The 18,661-nt window shown below is 43.4% G+C and overlaps 2 long non-coding RNA genes across 2 annotated transcripts in view; one reads left to right on the forward strand and one right to left on the reverse strand.

Annotated features, from left to right (window-relative positions):
• Nucleotides 1-315: 315 nt before the first annotated feature.
• LOC144298862 (uncharacterized) lies at nucleotides 316-6,332 on the reverse strand. Its single transcript, XR_013365734.1, has 3 exons — nucleotides 5,951-6,332; nucleotides 4,293-4,454; nucleotides 316-418 (listed from the first exon to the last, which is right to left on the reverse strand). It is a non-coding gene; the product is annotated as an uncharacterized LOC144298862 (long non-coding RNA).
• The window catches only part of LOC144298861 (uncharacterized), a 78,149-nt gene continuing 62,924 nt past the window's right edge, over nucleotides 3,437-18,661 (forward strand). The window contains exons 1-2 of the long non-coding RNA XR_013365733.1: nucleotides 3,437-3,655; nucleotides 4,956-5,149. This is a non-coding gene — a long non-coding RNA (uncharacterized LOC144298861). The remainder of the gene's footprint in view (nucleotides 3,656-4,955; nucleotides 5,150-18,661) is intronic.

Raw genomic sequence — 18,661 nt, forward strand, 5'->3', positions numbered from 1 at the left:
CAAATGTATTTTATTACATTTTCTAGTTATTCAAGATTTACCTATAATAGAGTCTTTTAAACAACGCATTTAAACAGAATGTGAACACCTTGTATTACATAGCATAATGTGATTGGTTTGTAGTCCATACGAGAAACCAATTTTCCTTTTTTTGTGAGTCATATTGATTTAAGACAAAAAGCAGTAATTGATTGCATCTTTGGAGGGCAAAGGTGAGTGGATGAGAGAGGAAATTGAAAAAGAGAGAAAGAGGGAAAAATATATGAAAAGTGATTTACACATAAACATCTATTTCTGATATGTAATTTATTATTTCCAAGTTTTATTTTCCCCCAAATGGTTTTCTCCAAGGAACAGAATCCATTCACATTCAGATACACACGAAGAATCTGGATGTGTGCTGTTTGGCTGAGCCCATCTGCGAAATAAACAAGAAATATGGAATTATTGACAAGCTAGGATGAGCCAGGAATTATAGGAATACACGTACCATCCTCTTTCTGGATGTTTACACGGAGTTTTGTTTAGCTCTCAAAGCCTTGAAAGGTTTTTAAGATGCTTCAGAGTATCACTTGTCTAATTGGATATTTAGGAATGCAATGACTTCTTGAAGAATACCTTAATTCAGAGAAAACTGTTATTTGTAATTATAATAAGTAGATTTCTCTGTCTCTTTGTGGAAGTGATAATGAGCTTGTGGGCTTCGTTTCTCATTGTCTTCATCTTTATCTCCCTTTTAAACCTCCTTCATTAGCTGCTATTTATTTTACTAAAGGCGATCACTGCTTTATTAATCGCTGCTTGATTAACCAGAGTGGGATTGGAAATGAGCGTACATGGACTGTGAAAACAAATGCAGCTGGTGGCCCAAGCTTGGACCTTTTGAATTTTTCCTTGACTTCCTCAAGAACTTCTGGGTGCTCTGAAAATGTTCCATGTGCCCTTGAAAAGGGTGTGCGTTCTTCTGCTGTTGGAGGGAGTGTCAGTAATGTCAATGAGGGCAAGTTGGTTGATGATTAACTCAAGTCATGTATATCCATATCGATCTTCCATCGACTTATTCTATCCATTTTGGGGAGAGGGATATTGAAATCTCTGGCCACAATTACAGGTTTGTGTATTTCTCTAGCTTCAGCTCTATCAGTTTGGCCACATGTATTTTGAAGCTCTGTTATTAGACACACACATTTAGAATGTTTGAGTTGAAGGACAGCTTCTCACATAGAGCCAGATTCCAGGTAGTGTTCGGGAAGACAATCACGGGGTGCCAGGGTGGCTCAGTGGTTTGGGCATCTGCCTTTGGCTTGGGTCATGATCTCAGGGTCCTGGGATCCAGCCCTGCATCATGCTCCCTACTTAGCAGGGAGTCAGCTTGTCTCTTTCCCTCTGTCTCTCATCCCCACTCATGCTCTCTCTCTCTGATCTCTCTTGCTCTGCTCGCTCTTAAATAAATAAATAAAGTATTGAAAAAAAGGAGGACAATCACATGAATCAGGTATCAAGAGTGATATGAGGAAAGAAATGAGGGTTTGAATTCTAGTGTCATTGGTTGACATGGAAAGTGCAAAGCAGTGTGAAATGGGTTGAGGTAAGAGCAGTAGAAGACGGGGGACCGCAAATATGACCCAGAATGCCACGTGTAATGTGAAAATAGCATCTGATTCGGCAGCTGAAAGAGGGTAAGCGAGGCTGGACATCTTTGTGGGGCAATATATCTTAGTCTTTTGCTTCTCTGAGTTCCTCAAGCAAATATATATTAATCTGGTATGCTGACGCTAGGTATAGAGGGGTTGATCCCAAACATATGCAGTCCTGTCCTCAGGGGGAGGGGGATTGCAGGTCAGTAGAGGTGGGGGTGAGGAAGAGATGTCCATGGAACATTCCCACACATCATATAGAACTACTTTGGAAAAAGCCAGGGTTTAGCAAGAGGATATAGCTGAAGGCCCTTTTCTAATCTGTTGAGGTGAAAAAGAATCCTTAAGAATGAGCTCCTTGAGCTGAGATCTATAGAAGGAGATTTCTCTATCGACTCAGGCTACCTTAATAAAATACTACAGAATGGGTGGCTTAACAAAAGAAATTTATTTTCTCCCAATTCTGGAGGCTGGCAGTCCAAGGTCAGGGTGCCAGTATGGTTGGTTTCTGATGAGAGCTCTCTTCCTGGCTTGCGGATGGCCACCTTCTTGCTATATCTTCACATGGTAGGGATAGAAAAAGAGCAAGCCTTCTGGTGTCTCTTCTGATAAGGACACTAATCTTATCATGAGGGCCCCATCTTCATGACTTCACCTAACCCCAGTCACCTCCCAGAAGTCCCACCTCCTCATACCAACCCACTGGAGACCAAGGGTTTCAACATATGAACTTTGGGAAGACACAGACATATGGTCCACAATGGGAAGTGTTCATGGAAATGAAGTGGAGGATGGAAGAGGCAGTTTTCCAGGAAGGAAGTCTGTGCTTCTCTTTCTCCCTATCGTCCCTCTTCTCTGATTGTGCCTGAGACCATCTGCTTTCTGGTCTGCAGCTCACACCCAGCAACCACAACACACAAAGATAACAGCCTCTCTCACTGTTCCACCTTCTCTTTCCACCCGTGCTCCTGCCTCCATCCCTGACCTCAGCTGAGGAAACACATGACCTTCGGACATGTCAAGCATATGCTTGGGTTGAGTGACAGCCCTCCACATGGAAGTTCCGCGTGTTTTTATTTTTCTTTATTTTCTTGATTCTTCATCTCCATAATGCTCAGTGAAACCAGATCATAAGCAGACAGATGGTCTGAGTGGGCGAGTGTTTTAGCTTAATGCCACACAGTTGCCATCAATTCCCACACTTGCTCCTTCCTCTCAGCTTCAATTAATGACGTCACAGTGATCTCGACCCCCCCCCCCCCCCCCGCCCGCCCCAGCTGGTAAGCACAAGGGAATCTTTCTGGTACATTTTTGAAAGATTAAGGTCTAGGAAGAGAAGTTCAGAGTCAAACAATCTTTTCCAGAGGAACCTCACCAGGTTAGGATCTCTTGATGACTGACTGTAAAATAACACTACTACTGCTAATAACCACAGCTGAAAATTCACTTTACACTTATCAGTATCAGGCATTGGGACTAGTACTTCCCAGAGATTTCGTTCTCATGGTCACTCTATTAGGTAGATACTCATAGGCTTGAGTTATAAGAGTAACTTATAAAAAAAAAAAAAAAGAGTAATTTATAACCAGCTAATATTTTTATTTATGTATTCCCTCCCCCTTCCCTCAAGTATTTATGAAGTATCTATTGTACTTAAGACATATCATGCACAACTTGTTGCCACCTTTCAGCCTTTGATGGGAGAAATGAGCAACAACTAACATTTATGAGTTCTTTTATTGAGTCCTTACCATGTCTCAGACACCATATTTTTTCTTTTTTCTTTTTTTTAAGATTTTATTTATTTATTCATGAAAGACACAGGAAGAGAGAGGCAGAGACACAGGCAGAGGGAGAAGCAGGCTCCATGCAGGGAGCTCGATGCGGGATTCGATCCCAAACTCCAGGATCACACCCTGAGCCGAAGGCGGACTCTTAACCGCTGAGCCACCCAGGCGTCCCATCGGACACCATATTTTCAATCTCTAGTAATTCAATGCTTTTGACAATCCTCTGATGTAAGTTCTGTTTCTGCCCCATATTCCACAGAGAAGCTGGAGCATACGTAGCTTAAGTGAGCTGTCTCCCAGTTCACATATTTTCTAAGTGGTAGAGCTCAAATTTAGACCATGGGGGCCTGTCTTCAGTTCTCTAGATCCTGGATAGCTAAGCACCAGCCCATGCAGGCCTATCTTATTTAAAATGTGTGTGTGTGCGCACACACACACATACACACACAATCTGTAACACGGACCAGCTCAGAATGAATCCTGTTTACTCTGTGACGAGATGGCCAGCTTCTTTAGGTAGGAAGTCTCACTCATCATTTTTCCCTAGGACCCTAGTGCAGTGACTCAGGGCATGGTGGTATTGATTTTGCTCCCCAAGAAATATTTGCAATGTCTAAAGACATTTTTGGTTGTCATAGCTGGGTGGGTGGGTAGAGGTCAGGGATGCTGTTAATGCACAAGATAACCCCTCACAACAGAGAGTTACACATCCCCAAGTGTCAAAAGCGGTGAGGCTGAGGAACGCAGCCCTAATATAATGGTTAACAAGGCGAGAGTGCTCACTGTATTTTGTGGAATGAGTTTCAAATCATATATCAAGAACCTCCACCAAATAAAAATTCCCAAAAGATAACCTTCCACTTACCATTAAAAACCCAGTCCAAGCACCATCCATCCCTTCCTGGAAGCCCTCTGACATCCTCAGGCAGTTTGGTTTTTTTATCCTAGTTAAATATTGGCTTATTTTACCAACTTCTTCTTTCACCACTTGGTTCTTCAGCCCTAATCGGGGAGTGCTGGTGGTAGCCTAAGAATGACACAATTAGGCCACAATATGTTTCTTAAAAAGCTCTAGGATATATTTCAAAGTAAAAAAAAAAAAAAAAAAATCCTGTGGATTTTCCGTGGCTCTGTAGGTAATGGGATAGAATTTAAACGGTAAATTTCCAACCATAAAGAGTTATTTGTCTGTTCCTAAAATGCAAACCTTCTGTCCAGTTGCTAAATCTCTCAGGGGGGTGGTTTCTGTTTTCTTTACGTCTCAGTAGGGTATTCTTATAATTTTTTAAAGTCAGGTTTATTTACATACAGCAAAACTCATCCTTTTAAAGTCCAAGGTTCTATTTAGTTCAACAAATGCATACAGTGGTGTTACCAGAGCAAAACCACACACACACACACACAATTATTATTATTATTATTATTATTATTATTATTATTATTTTAATAAAAAAAGCACATATTATTTTTATAAGCACTTCTGATCCTTGAGGTCTAATTCACGGACAGGCAAATGTACCCTTTGCAGTTCTAAGAGTTTATGCACGTGTATACAGTCACGTGACCACCACTGCAATCACGATAAAGAACATCTCTGTCATCTCTGATGATCCGCTGATGCCGGCCTGGAGTCAGGCAGCCCTCCATCCTCCCCAGCCACCAGCCCTGGCGCCTCCTGATGGGATTCCTGTCCCAGCACTTCCACTGTTTCCAGAACATCAGGTAAATGGAATCCCACAGTGGTCGGTGGTATCTTATACCTGGCTTCTTTCATTTAACGTAAATGCTTTTGAAATGCATCCATTAGAGAATCTGTCAGTGGTGTGTTAATTTTACTGCTTTTCATTCCAGGGTAGGGCAGGCCCACAGCGGCTTTATCTGCTTCCCAGCTGATGGATATTTGAGTGGATGGATATCTGAGTTGCTTAATGCTTTTGGAAATTATGCGAAAAGTTGCTACAAACATTTGCAAACAGGGTTTCCTGTGGCCATAAACTTTCATTTTTCCTGAGTAACTACTAGAAGCAGGATGGGTGGGTCCCACGGTAAGCGCGTGTTTCTAACACGCTTCCAAACCATTCTCCAAAGCGGGGCACTGTTTTGCCTTCCCACCCGCACTGCACGCCAGTCGCACCTGCTTCACATCCTTGACACGTCATTTTCGGCGCTTTCTTTAAAGGCACTTTATTTTAATTTTCAGATTTTTTATTTTTAAACTTTTTTTTTTAAAGATTTTATTTATTTACTCATGAGAGACAGAGAGGCAGGGATACAGGCAGAGGGAGAAGCAGGTGCCATGCAGGGAATCAGGGTCTCCATCCCAGGTCTCCAGGATCACGCCCTGGGCTGAAGGCTGCGCTAAACTGCTGAGCCACTCAGGCTGCCCAATTTTTAAACATTTTTTTATTTAAATTCAATTTGCCAGCATATGATATAATACCCAGTGCTCATCTCCTCACCTGCCCACCTTCATGCCCGTCACCCAGTCACCCCATCCCCCCACTCCTCTCCCCTTCTGCAAACCTTTGATTCCCCGGGGTCAGGAGTCTCTCATGGCTTGTCTTCCTCTTTAATTTTTCCCCACTTCTTCTCCTCCTTCCCTTAGGGCCCCTTGCACTGTTCCTTATCTTCCACATAGGAGTGAGACCATATGATGATGGTCTTCCTCCCACTGACTTAGTTCGCTCAGCGTACTACCCTCGGCTTCCATCCACCTTGATGTAGATGGTGGGTGTGCATCCTTTCCGATGGCTAAGGTGTGGCAGTGTGGCAACGTGCCTTTAGTTCGCATTTCCCCGATGGCTAATGATAAGGAGCACTTGGATTGTGCCCATTTGCCACCCACAGCCCTTCCTGCTAGAGGAGGCCGCGGAGGGGCGGAGACCCGGCAGACCGCCCGCTGCCCCGGCCCTGGAGGCTCCTGGCCCCATTCCTGGGCGTGGCCTCCGGCTCCTCCCAGCTCCCGCCGTGGGGCGTGGCCTCAGGCTCCTCCCAGCTCCGCCCTGGGCGTGGCCTAGGCTCCTCCCAGCTCCGCCCTGGGCGTGGCCTCTGGCCCCTCCCAGCTCCCACTGTGGGCGTGGCATCTGGCTTCTCCCAGCTCCGCCCCGGGCATGGCCTCAGGCTCCTCCCAGCTCCGCTCTGGGCGTGGCCTAGGCTCCTCCCAGCTCCTGCCCCTGCGTGGCCTCCGGCTCCTCCCAGCTCCAGCCGTGGGCGTGGCCTCCGGCTCCTCCCAGCTCCCGCCGTGGGCGTGGCCTCAGGCTCCTCCCAGCTCCCGCCGTGGGCGTGGCCTCCGGCTCCTCCCAGCTCCGCCCTGGGCGTGGCCTCGGGCTCCTCCCAGCTCCCGCCGTGGGCGTGGCCTCTGGCTCCTCCCAGCTCCGCCCTGGGCGTGGCCTCTGGCCCCTCCCAGCTCCCACTGTGGGCGTGGCATCTGGCTTCTCCCAGCTCCGCCCCGGGCATGGCCTCAGGCTCCTCCCAGCTCCGCTCTGGGCGTGGCCTAGGCTCCTCCCAGCTCCTGCCCCTGCGTGGCCTCCGGCTCCTCCCAGCTCCAGCCGTGGGCGTGGCCTCCGGCTCCTCCCAGCTCCGCCCTGGGCGTGGCCTCCGGCTCCTCCCAGCTCCCGCCGTGGGCGTGGCCTCAGGCTCCTCCCAGCTCCCGCCGTGGGCGTGGCCTCCGGCTCCTCCCAGCTCCCGCCGTGGGCGTGGCCTCAGGCTCCTCCCAGCTCCCGCCGTGGGCGTGGCCTCCGGCTCCTCCCAGCTCCGCCCTGGGCGTGGCCTCGGGCTCCTCCCAGCTCCCGCCGTGGGCGTGGCCTCTGGCTCCTCCCAGCTCCGCCCTGGGCGTGGCCTCTGGCCCCTCCCAGCTCCCACTGTGGGCGTGGCATCTGGCTTCTCCCAGCTCCGCCCTGGGCATGGCCTCAGGCTCCTCCCAGCTCCGCCCTGGGCATGGCCTCAGGCTCCTCCCAGCTCCTGCCCCTGCGTGGCCTCAGGCTCCTCCCAGCTCCGCCCTGGGCATGGCCTCAGGCTCCTCCCAGCTCCGCCCTGGGCATGGCCTCAGGCTCCTCCCAGCTCCTGCCCCTGCGTGGCCTCAGGCTCCTCCCAGCTCCGCCCTGGGCATGGCCTCAGGCTCCTCCCAGCTCCTGCCCCTGCGTGGCCTCCGGCTCCTCCCAGCTCCGCCCTGGGCGTGGCCTCCAGCTCCTCCCAGCTCCCGCCGTGGGCGTGGCCTCAGGCTCCTCCCAGCTCCCGCCGTGGGCGTGGCCTCTGGCTCCTCCCAGCTCCGCCCTGGGCGTGGCCTCGGGCTCCTCCCAGCTCCGCCGTGGGCGTGGCCTCGGGCCCCCCAGCTCCCGCCCCCAGAGCCCTTCTCAAGGTCGGGAGCCTCGGGGAGCGAGGTCGGAGAGGAGGCTGCCGTTGAACCCCGCCCGGACGGTGTGCGGACCGGACCCCACGAGGCCTCTCTGTAAACTAAGATTCTGGCAGGCGGCGCGGAGACGTCGCTGGGGCCGAGACGCGGCTGCAAGGGCGTCGCTGTGCAGAGCCGCCACCTGCCCCCGCGGGCGGCCTCTGCCTTCCCGCCCTCCCCGCCTCCGTGCGGCCTGCACTTTGTCCTAGCGGTGGCTCCCGTACACCATTTTCTCTCTTTTATTTTTGAATATTTTATTTACTTATTTATGAGAGACACAGAGAGAACAGAGACAGGCAGAGGGAGAAGCTCCCTGCAGGGAGCCCGATGCGGGACTCGATCCTGGAACCCCAGGATCACGCCCTGAGCCGAAGGCAGAAGCTCCTTCTCTTAATGGTCTTTCCAACATGCATGTTTTTACTTTGGACAAAGTCCAGAGTTTTCAGTGTTTTAGGATTTGTGTTTTTTGTGTCTTCTGTAGGAAATTATCGCATACAGCAAGGGCATCATGAGTTTCCTGCTAAGTTCTCTAGAAGTTTTATGACTTTAGAGTGTACATTTAGACCCACGATGCACTTTGAGTTTTGTGCACAGAGGGAAAGTGTTAAGTCAAGGCCCCCAGCTTTTGGTACCTCGTAACCAACTATTCCAACAACAATTAGTGAAAAGACAACTTTTTCTTCATTGAATTACCTCTGCATCACTGTCAAAATTTAACAGATTTTTAAAAAAAATTTGTTTTCTTGAGCATATATATATATATATATATATATATATATATACCGAACACGATTCAAACATTTTACAGATAATAACTCTTTTACTACACATTACAACCCGAATGGCTCTTATGAATTCTATTTTGTTAACAAGGAAACTGAGGCACAGAGAAGTTAAGTAGATAGCCCAAGGTCACACAGCCAATAATTGATGGAGCTTAGCTTATATTTTCTTCTCTCATTGTGGAGCACCCTTCAGGATAATTGTTGGTTGGGTTGTCTGAACTCCTTACTAGGTGGTAAACTCTTTGAGGATATAGAATGTGTCTCTTAGCTTTGTGGCTTGAGCCCTTGGCTGATGGTAGCCACAGAAAACATGTTCCATCGAGGTGTAGAATGAATGAATGAATGAATGAATGAGCCAATGTACAAAGTATGCACCAAATAGGTACTTTCTGAACATGATGCTTTTTGGAACCACTACCACTGGCATCATCCCCCAAGTGAAAGACTCCCGATGACTGATCAACAACTAGATCACATTGAAGGCATAGGCTGTTTCCATTAAAAACCAAGAAAACATGGTGCCTTTGAATCTTCATTTTGGCACATAGTGGTCCAGATTTCAATAGATCAACTTTTATAGGCTGCCATGAGTCTGTTTATAGAATGTCCCAACCCCTGAGGCCACACCGGAGGTCTCAACCAGCCAGGTGACAATTGTCACTATCTCGACTGGGAATTAAGGGACAGAGGCTGAAGTCAGTTCCCAATGGTCAGGAATGTCATGGCACAGGGGGTGGCAGAAATGTTGGATCACGTTGATTTTCTTTTGGGCAAGAACCAAGGCTCAAAAGCTGGCAAGGAAGATTAAGCCCTGGGCGACAAGGATGTGTAGAAGGAAACAGCTGACTAGCTCAGGTGACTTTTCTTTTCTTTTTTTTCTCTTCTTTCCTTTTCTTTTTAAGATTAAAGCCTTAAGAGTACATACTCATGTATTAAGAGTACATACTCATGGTTAAACTGTCAACAGAAAAGGAGGGTAGAAATTAAAAAGTAAAAGTCATCTAAACTTCCCCACTGCTCCAAGGAGAATTGATAAGTTTGGGTTTTTTGTTTGTTAGTTAGTTAGTTTGTTTGTTTGTTTGATTCAATTCTAGAGACTTTTCTGGGCACATACATCTATCATTTATGTCCAAAGATCAGACAATGTTTATGCTTGTTCTCCTCACCCTGAGTCATTTTCAAGACCTCCCAAAGTGTCTCATGTTCCAGAGAGCTCATTCCCCTATTTTATTTTGAATAACAAGTCTTTGTTCACCTCAGCTGCAGGTTAGAATCCTTGGGGGAGTTTTTTTCTGTTTGTAAATGATGGATGCTCAGGCCACACTTCCAGGGAATCTGGTGAATTGGGCCTGAGGTGTGGCCTGGACATTGAGGGTGTTCCCCACGTGATTCTGCTGTACAGCCAAAGTACAACTGGCTTTCAAGCCCAGGTAGTGATTCTGGTACAACTGGGCTTGTACCAGAATCACTTCATTTCCTTTATCTCTGGCTGTCCAAGCCCCGTCCTTAGAGAGTCCTCTTGAATCTTTTTGGGATAGGGCTTGGGAGGTGGCAATTTTTTCAGTGTTTCCAGGTGCAGCTAGGCTTGAGATTCACTGCTGTCTGAAACTTTTGCTGTCGTGCTAGTGGGACAGGCATGTATTGGGTACTTGATGTAATTGCCAGAAAAGGAGACATTGAACCACGTTTAGTTATAGTTCTTGGTATGAGCTCTCCATTGTTAATTAGTGGCTGATGTAAATGAACCATTTAAAGTTTACTTTAAAAGGCAGAGCAGTGACTCTGTGGTGGTTATGAATCTCCACCTGCAGGATAACGGAAAGAAGTAATTCCACTAAATGTTATATGGTTGGTTACTTGTGTGACTCAAGATCCCACCTTGAGTGAGAGCATCACTCAGATAAAAATGAAGATCATCTACTCTGGATCACTGTGTGAGATCAGTGCTTCTCAGACTTGAATGTGCACAGAAAGCATCTGGGGATTTTATAAAAATGAAGTTTCTGATCCCATAGGTCTGGGGTGAGGCCAGAGAATCAGTATTTCTAATAAGCTCCCAGGGGATTCCAGAATTGGTCCTGAAATGCTGCTTTGTGTAGCAAGGAGTCAGATCACTCAAAATGTGGCTCTGATATGAGGAGAGTTTATTTTATGCAACAACAGAGTGGAGATATTTCACATAGGCTTTATTATTTTACATGTGTGATTTAAAATGGACTAGTGGCTAACATAATAGATGAGTAGACATTGGACCGTTTGTATCCTTAAGTTGATATATTCCAGTTGGACAAAGTGTTTATTTATTTACCTTTATTTTTTAGGTTTTATTTATTTATTTGAAAGAGAGAAGGGGCACAGGGAGAGGGAGAAGCAGACTCCCCACTGAGCAGGGAGCCCAACGCTAGGCTCAATTCCAGGATCCCAAGATCATGACCTGAGCCAAAGGCAGATGCCTAACCGACTGAGCCACCCAGGCACCGCCATTTATTTACTCTTGAACTCCTTCACAAGGAATGGAGTTTTGCTTTATTTGAGGGATGGACCTGTTATGTTCTGGCACATAGTATATCCCCTTTAGGGACTGATGTCTGTGAACATACATGATTCTCTGTAAGCCATGAACAGACAGCAAAATGAAGTAGGTTGGAGGTCAGTGGTTGAGAAAAGCCTGGGCTGATGAGCCGCTGCCTCCACCTAAGGAATGGGGATAATATTAATGCCTACCTCATAAGATTCTTAGGAAGAGAAAATGTGGACACGTGTGTATCCAGCATATAGCACAGAACCCGCTTTATAAAAGGCACTGGAATTTTGCTTTCATTATTATATTGTCAGTCATTTAGGAGGGGAATGGCATTTGGAGGCACGCTTAGACACTCTTAGAACAAAATGGACTAATGATGTTTTTCTTCATTAACAGATATTCATTTATCGATTATACACAAATTCATACATGTGAATATTTCATGTGTATGTTTTCATGTTAGTTCCATCGTTTTCTTTCCCTCTGTGGCTTGAGTCCTCCATCCTCACATATCAGCACTGTCCCAGTCCTAGGAAGCAGAGGCTAATAATCAAATGTGTATGTTTAAAAAAAAAAAACAACAACAGTTTATGGCAGTATAATTCACTTACAATCAACTTGCACATATATAAAGCATAAAGTTTGACAGATTTTGGCATATATACGCCTACGAATCCATCACTACCATTAAGATAATGAACTTATCTTAATGCTCCCCCAGATTTCCTCTTGCTCCTTTGTGAGCAGTCCTTTCTGACCGTCCGCACACCCCGGCTGGCTCCCAGCCACCACTGATCTATGTTCTGTCACTATGGAGTCGTTTGTATTCTCAAGGATTTCAGATGAGTCGACTCATACAGTGTATTAGCTTTTTTGGTCTGTCTTCTTTCACTTAGTGTAATTATTTTGAAATCCATCTGTATTGTGACTGTTATTTGAGGATTTTCGTCTTTTTGAATATAGGTAGTTTCCTCTAGCAACATCTCACAAATATTTTTTGTCGTGTTGTTTTTTGTTTCACTTCCATTTAATTCAAAATACTTTTTAGTTTTCCTTTTGATTTTTTTTTCAGCCCTTGGGTTATATTGGGGGTATATTTCAAAGTATTAAATTTCAAAATATTTGTGGATTTTCCAGAAATCTGTTTCTCAGTTGATTTTTAATTTGATTCCGTTATGGCCAAAAAAAAATATTTTATATGAATTAAAGCTTTCAAATTTGTGGATATTTACTTTGTACTTGGGAATACAATTTATTTTAGTAAATGCTCAACGTGTACTCTGTTGTTGGATCAACATCATATTGGTTGATGGTGTCATTCAGATCTTTGATATCCATACTGGTTTTCTGTCTACTTGTTCCATCAATTATTAAGGGAGGGGTATTGATGTCTGAATATAATTCTGGATTTTTATTTCTTCTTGCAGTTCTATCAATTTTTGCTTCAGATATTTAGCAACTCTATTATTAGGTGCATATATATTTTGGATTGTTATGTCCTATTGATGAAATGACCCTTTCTCATTTTGAGAACGGCTTTCTTCATACCTGGAGATATTCTTTACTATGAAATTCTCTTTTTCTTATAATAACTCAATCATCGAACTTTCCTTTGGCTAGTGTTAACATAGTACATTTTTTCCACTCTTGTATTTAACCAGTGTGCATCATCATATTTGGAGCTTATTCCTCATAGACAGCAGATACTTGGGTATCACTTTTATTTAAATCTATCATCTTGAGATTTGTTTTCTATTCCTCTCATCTTTTCTTTGTTCTTTTTTTTCTCTCATTATCCACCTTCTTTTGGATGAACTGAGTATTTATATAACTCCTTTTTGTCTCCTGTGTCATTTTATTAGCCACCACAGTTGTTTTGTTATTTTAGTGGTTACTTTAGGGGTTACAGCAGGTACCTTTACCTTTATCACAGTTTGGTTTCAAGTAGTGTAAAACCACTCAGGTGAGAACTTTCCACTGTCTACTTCTAGCTCCCCTCCTGCCAACAGTCTGATATTGTCATATATTTAAGTTACGTATATGTTATAAACCCTATATATACCATAATTATTATATTGTTTTCATTTTTGTTTAAACAATGATTTTTAAAAGATAGTTAAGTAATAAAAAAAATCTCAGATGTTTATCCATGTAGTTACCATTGCTAGTAACTTTATTTCCTTTGTGTAGATTGAAATTTCAACCTGGCAACATTTTCCTTCTGCCTGAAAGGATGTCCTTTAATTTGTCTCGTAGTATGGGTATGCTGGTGGTGAATGGGTTCTGCTTTTGTGTGTCTCAAAATGTCTTTATTTCATATTCATTTTTGAAAGATATCTTCAGTGTGTTTAGCATTTATTGAGACCATGTTCAAGTGCTTTACATATATTAATCCATTTAATCCTGGCCAGTATTTTTTTTTTTTTTTACGTAGGCTCCATGCCCAACACAGAACTCAAACTCATGACCCTGAGATCAAGACCTGAGCTAAGATCAAGAGTCAGAAGCTTAACTAACTGAGCCACCCAGGTGCCCCCCTCAGTCAGTACTTTTTGAAAGAAATAATATGATCCCTGTTTTACAGAAAAGAAACTAAGTCAAAAGGAGATGAAAGTAGTTGTCCAAGGTCACCCAGCTAATAAATGGGACATCTGGTTTTGAAGCCAGTCTAGCTGCAGAACTTGAAGCCAGTAGCACTCACACTTTGCAGTGTGAACCACAACTTGCTAGATTTTACTTGATGATATATCTTAGATCTATTTTCACATTAGCACTTGGAGGTGATCTCATTCTATATTTCAGCTATTGGGTTCGATGTGCCAGGATTTATTTGTCTGGTATTTAGGCTGTTCACAGTGGTCTGCTAATTACAAACAATTTTGCAGTGGACATCTTTGAATATAATGCATGTTAGGTTATTTTGGGGAACTTGCACAGGTGTACCTGAAGAATAAATTCTTAGTAGTAGAATTTATTCATTCAAGAGTATGTGCTTGTACGTGTTTGACAGGGGTCCACCTCCACCTTTACCTGTAAAAATGGAATCGATCTATAAATTTAAACTTATCACTAACAATGTGATAGTGGGAGTGTGATTTCTAAAGGATGTCTTAAAGGATGCTCTGAACATGATTCACATGTTATTTCCAAATGACAAGTCATTGTTTTTCTTCATCTCCCCACTTTCTTCTCTTTCATATTTCACTAGGAAATTTTAAAAAACCAACAATTCTACTCCAGTTGGAAAATGCCAAATAAATTACTTAGATTTTCCTTTTTTGAGTCATGGCCTTAATTATCTGGATGTAGTAATTATATCAACTGGGAACCTGATTCAGGCCGTTCACTTCTCCAGAAATATTCAATCATAAAGGGGGAAAGTAAGAACATTTCCAATATCTTTCTAGAGTAGAGAGGTATTAAGAGTCCCAGAAAAGTGACAATTTTCCATTTCGATAGCATCTGAAATACAACTCCAAAGAAACTGAGCTCAGAGCTCAGGCCTCAAGGTTGGATGTTCGGAATGGCAATGTGGAAGTCTTGGCTCAAAACCATGAGTCCCAGTTTTGTTCTCTTCTAACCTTTTCCTCTGGACATCTTCTGTGCTCAGTAGATGAGGAAAAAACAGCATGGCTCTCTCCCAGTAGTACTTAGTGGATAGAAATACTTCTCTTCATTTTTTTTTTCTTCCTAAGGCATCATTAGTCATATTGTTTAAATTTTATTGCAAAAACTCATTTCCTCTTCCTTAAAAGAGTTGAGCATTGGACAATTCCTGTAAATCTTATAGCTACCTAACTTTCAAAATTCCTGAATAGAAATAATAAACCTGGCCCATAATGACAACCACTGCAGAATTGAACACATCGGCTCAGAGGGGCAGGCGGCAGGGAGATCTGGTAATTATAGTCAGCACACAGCCCTTTGCCAACAGAATGTCTTTCTTAAAAGCTCAACAGAAATAATTCTGGGGAAAATGAAAAGGCATAATCTGTGAAATGCTGAATGCAAACTATACCACATGACCTAATTAAGCAGACTGCTATGAAGGCTATTTTCAAAATATTCAATAAAATGAACCTCATAATGGCAGTTTGGGGAAACGGAGCCTGTTTGTTTTGGAGGTGCAAACTCCAGATAGTACAATATTAAAAGGAGATAAATTTAAAAAGCAAAAGAGTTTACTAGGAAGAGCAGATAAATGAAGTGGAAGCATATTTAGTGTTAAAGATAATTTTTTTCTGCAGCTACAATATCTGGTACCGCAGACACACATGAAATTGAATTTTTTTTTCACGATGAAGATGCTATGTTTGGATCCACATTACCCATCTAATATCCTTTATGTGAGTCTTAATAATATTGAAGGCTTGCTATTTAACAGCTTGAGAATTTCAAAGTGGGTGTATGACCTCGTCACTGGGTTGGAGAATGTGGGGGTGCTTTTGAGCCATGTTAATGAACAAAGTAGATGATTGCTCTGTTGCTTACAGTCAGTTCACCTTCTGTCTGTCTGTCTGTCTCTCCATCCATCCATCTATCTACTCACCTGTCCATGTTCTCATTCAAATGTTTATTGAATGTCTGCTATGTCTCTGGTGCTGTTTTAGGTGCTGGAGATAAAGCAGGGAATAACATGAACAAGGTCTTGTTCACATGGTGCTTACATATTAGTGGAGGTTGGAATGGAGAGGGATAATGAACAAACAGATAAGTATATGATATATTGGGTAAGAATAAATTGTAAGAAGGAAGATAAAAACCTGCTAAGGTAATAAAGCCTGATGGAGTGAGTGTGTGTGTGTGTGTGTGTGTGTATGCTATCACAACAGAAACCAGAATGAAGTTAGGAAGAAAAGCTTGAGGTTACCTGGAGCCAGCGGGGCGGGGTTGGGGGAAGGAGATCCTTGGCAGTGGTGCAAAGGCATTGAGGTAGGAAATGGGTGTGAGAGGTCCAGGAATATCAAGGAGGATAATTTGACTGATGCTGAGTTTTCAAAAAGGAAAGCCATCAGAGTCAAGAGCAGAGAGAGATCTTGTGGCAAGGCCGTATACTCAGGGCCTTGTAGGCAACGGATTTGAATCTTTGAGGGATGGGAAGCCTGTAGAGGGTTTTGGGTTTTTAGTTACTTGATCTGATTTATGTTTTAAAATACTCCTTCTGGTACATTTTGAAGTGATGATAGTTACATGGCTGTACATGTTTGTCAAAACCATGGCAATGTACACTTGAAAAGGGTAAAGTTCACCGTATGTAAATTATAGCTAAGGAACCCTGACTTTAAAAATGTTCCCTATAAGTGCTGTGTGGGTTTTAGGGGGGCCAGAGTGAAAATAGAAGGACTAATTAGGAGAAGGACTAATAGTCCACCTAATAGAAGGACGAATCAGATGAAATCCAGTGATGGTTTGAACTAGGTTGGTAGCAGAGATTTGGGTGAGAAATAGTTGGTCTTGGGGAAAAGTTTTAAAGTGGAGCTGTTAGGATTTTATGATGATATATAAATCCTTTCCTCCTTCTCCACTCTTCTAAATCTCAGCTAATGCTACCACTATAACCAGTTACTCCAACAGATACAGTTGGCATCATTGACACCATCGTAGTGTCTCCTTTAGCTCCATTGTATAATCCATCACTAAATTCTGTTGATTCTTCTTCCAAATCATGGCTTGAATTCTTTCATTCTTACCCATCATAACTACCTAGGCCAAATCCCATTGTGTCTTGCCAGAACAACTACAGTAGCCTACTACCTTTTCTCTGAGTTTATATTCCTACTCTCATTGAAATCCATTCTCTGTATGGAAGTTGAAGTGATTATTTTGAAACCTTTACTTAACAAATATTTATTGACTACCCACCATTTGCCTGGCTGATTTAGAACCTGGAGATCTATCAGGGATCAAAAACAGGTCAAAGTCTTTATATGAACCTGTTTAAATGTGTCTATGAATGAACATGCCCAGTTAGGCTCTTATTTTAACCCTTAAAAAAACAAGTGGCTTAAAAATATTCCTGCCAGGAAATCATGGATTGAGGGGAATATCAATGCAAGCCCAGAAGTATTTCAAAAAAAGGCATGCATAATCGGTGGATGGGACTGAAAATTAAGTTTCATGATTTACTAAGTATAGTTAATAATACCCTTCTTATCTTTGGAACTGTTTTGCACATGACAGGCATTAAAGTAAATAGTAAAACAAATCAAATTTAGAATGAGACCTTGGGATTGCTCTATCACAAAGTGTGAAACCAAGAGTTTCAAAAAGATGAAAGCAGATTCATTCACACTTGGTTTTTTACGAAAAAAATTTATTCTTCATCTCACTTTTTCATAATTTGTGTCTGTATTTTATCAAGTGTGTAATATGTTAGTAGTGTGAAACATGTATATAGTTTATAAATAAAAGTAGCCTTTTCTTGGATGTGCATCAAACATTTTCTTACTGATGGATGTACAATAAAAAATGCTTATAGACAACTCACTTAAAGCCTTGGTGTTGGGTCAATGTAGGGCCACTTTCTCAGGTGTTTATTTTATAAAATGAAACAGATGTCCTGTCCCTTGAATTTTTACATTTATGAGTCATCCACTGCCTCTACCAGAATGCTGGGATGACACATGCTTGCATGTGGGGGTTGGGCGTTCAGAAGAACCAGCCAAGGTACTTGTCAGCTTCTACAGGTTCTAAATTATTTCAAATGCCAACAGTTGAAATTCCCTTAGTGAAATGCAGCGACTTTCATCCCAGACCTATGCTATAATTAGTGGATTTCTTAATTACAGAGAGCATGAAGCATTTCATGCTGGGGAGGGGTGGCAGTGAAAATGCTGCTGCTATTGAGGACACTGGGTGAGCAGATTATCTCAAGTCGTTGAGAACTGTGCTTCGCTCTGAGTGCAGGCAGCACAGATAACTTTCTGACCATGGCATACTTTCTGTACCACTGGAAGGCACCCCCACAAATTCTTAGAAAAAATACAGAGGACTTTATATATTCTTGCTCATGGTGATTTCATCTGGTATTAAAAATCAGGTGATGGGACACCTGGGTGGCTCAGCAGTTGAACGTCTGCCTTTGGCTCAGGGCATGATCCAGGGGACCTGGGATGGAGTCTCACATCAGGCTCCCGGCAGGGAGCCTGCTACTCCCTCGGCCTGTGTCTCTGCCTCTTTGTCTCTGTGTCTCTCATTAATAAATAAATAAAATCTTTAAAAAAGTCAGGTGTAATGGCAAAGTAAGGTTTTAGTTTGTTTGGTGGGAGAACTGAATCATACCCCAGCACCCCCATATCTGTTAGAGCTCAAATGATACCATCTGTCAAGTGTTTCCTAGGAGCCAAAGCTATGCTGAACACTTTCCATGTGCTAGTACCTTATAGCTTATGAGGGAGGCTCTACTCTGGTCAGCTCTTACTAGGTGAGGAAGCTGAAATTCAGAGGGATTTTGTTGGTTGTTAGTGACATCATGGCAAAGCTGAGCAGTAGCTCTAGGGCTAGCATGCTTAATGGGGACACTGTATTGTCACTAT

Source organism: Canis aureus, chromosome 26 (genome assembly GCF_053574225.1).
Source record: "Canis aureus isolate CA01 chromosome 26, VMU_Caureus_v.1.0, whole genome shotgun sequence".
NCBI lineage: Eukaryota > Metazoa > Chordata > Mammalia > Carnivora > Canidae > Canis > Canis aureus.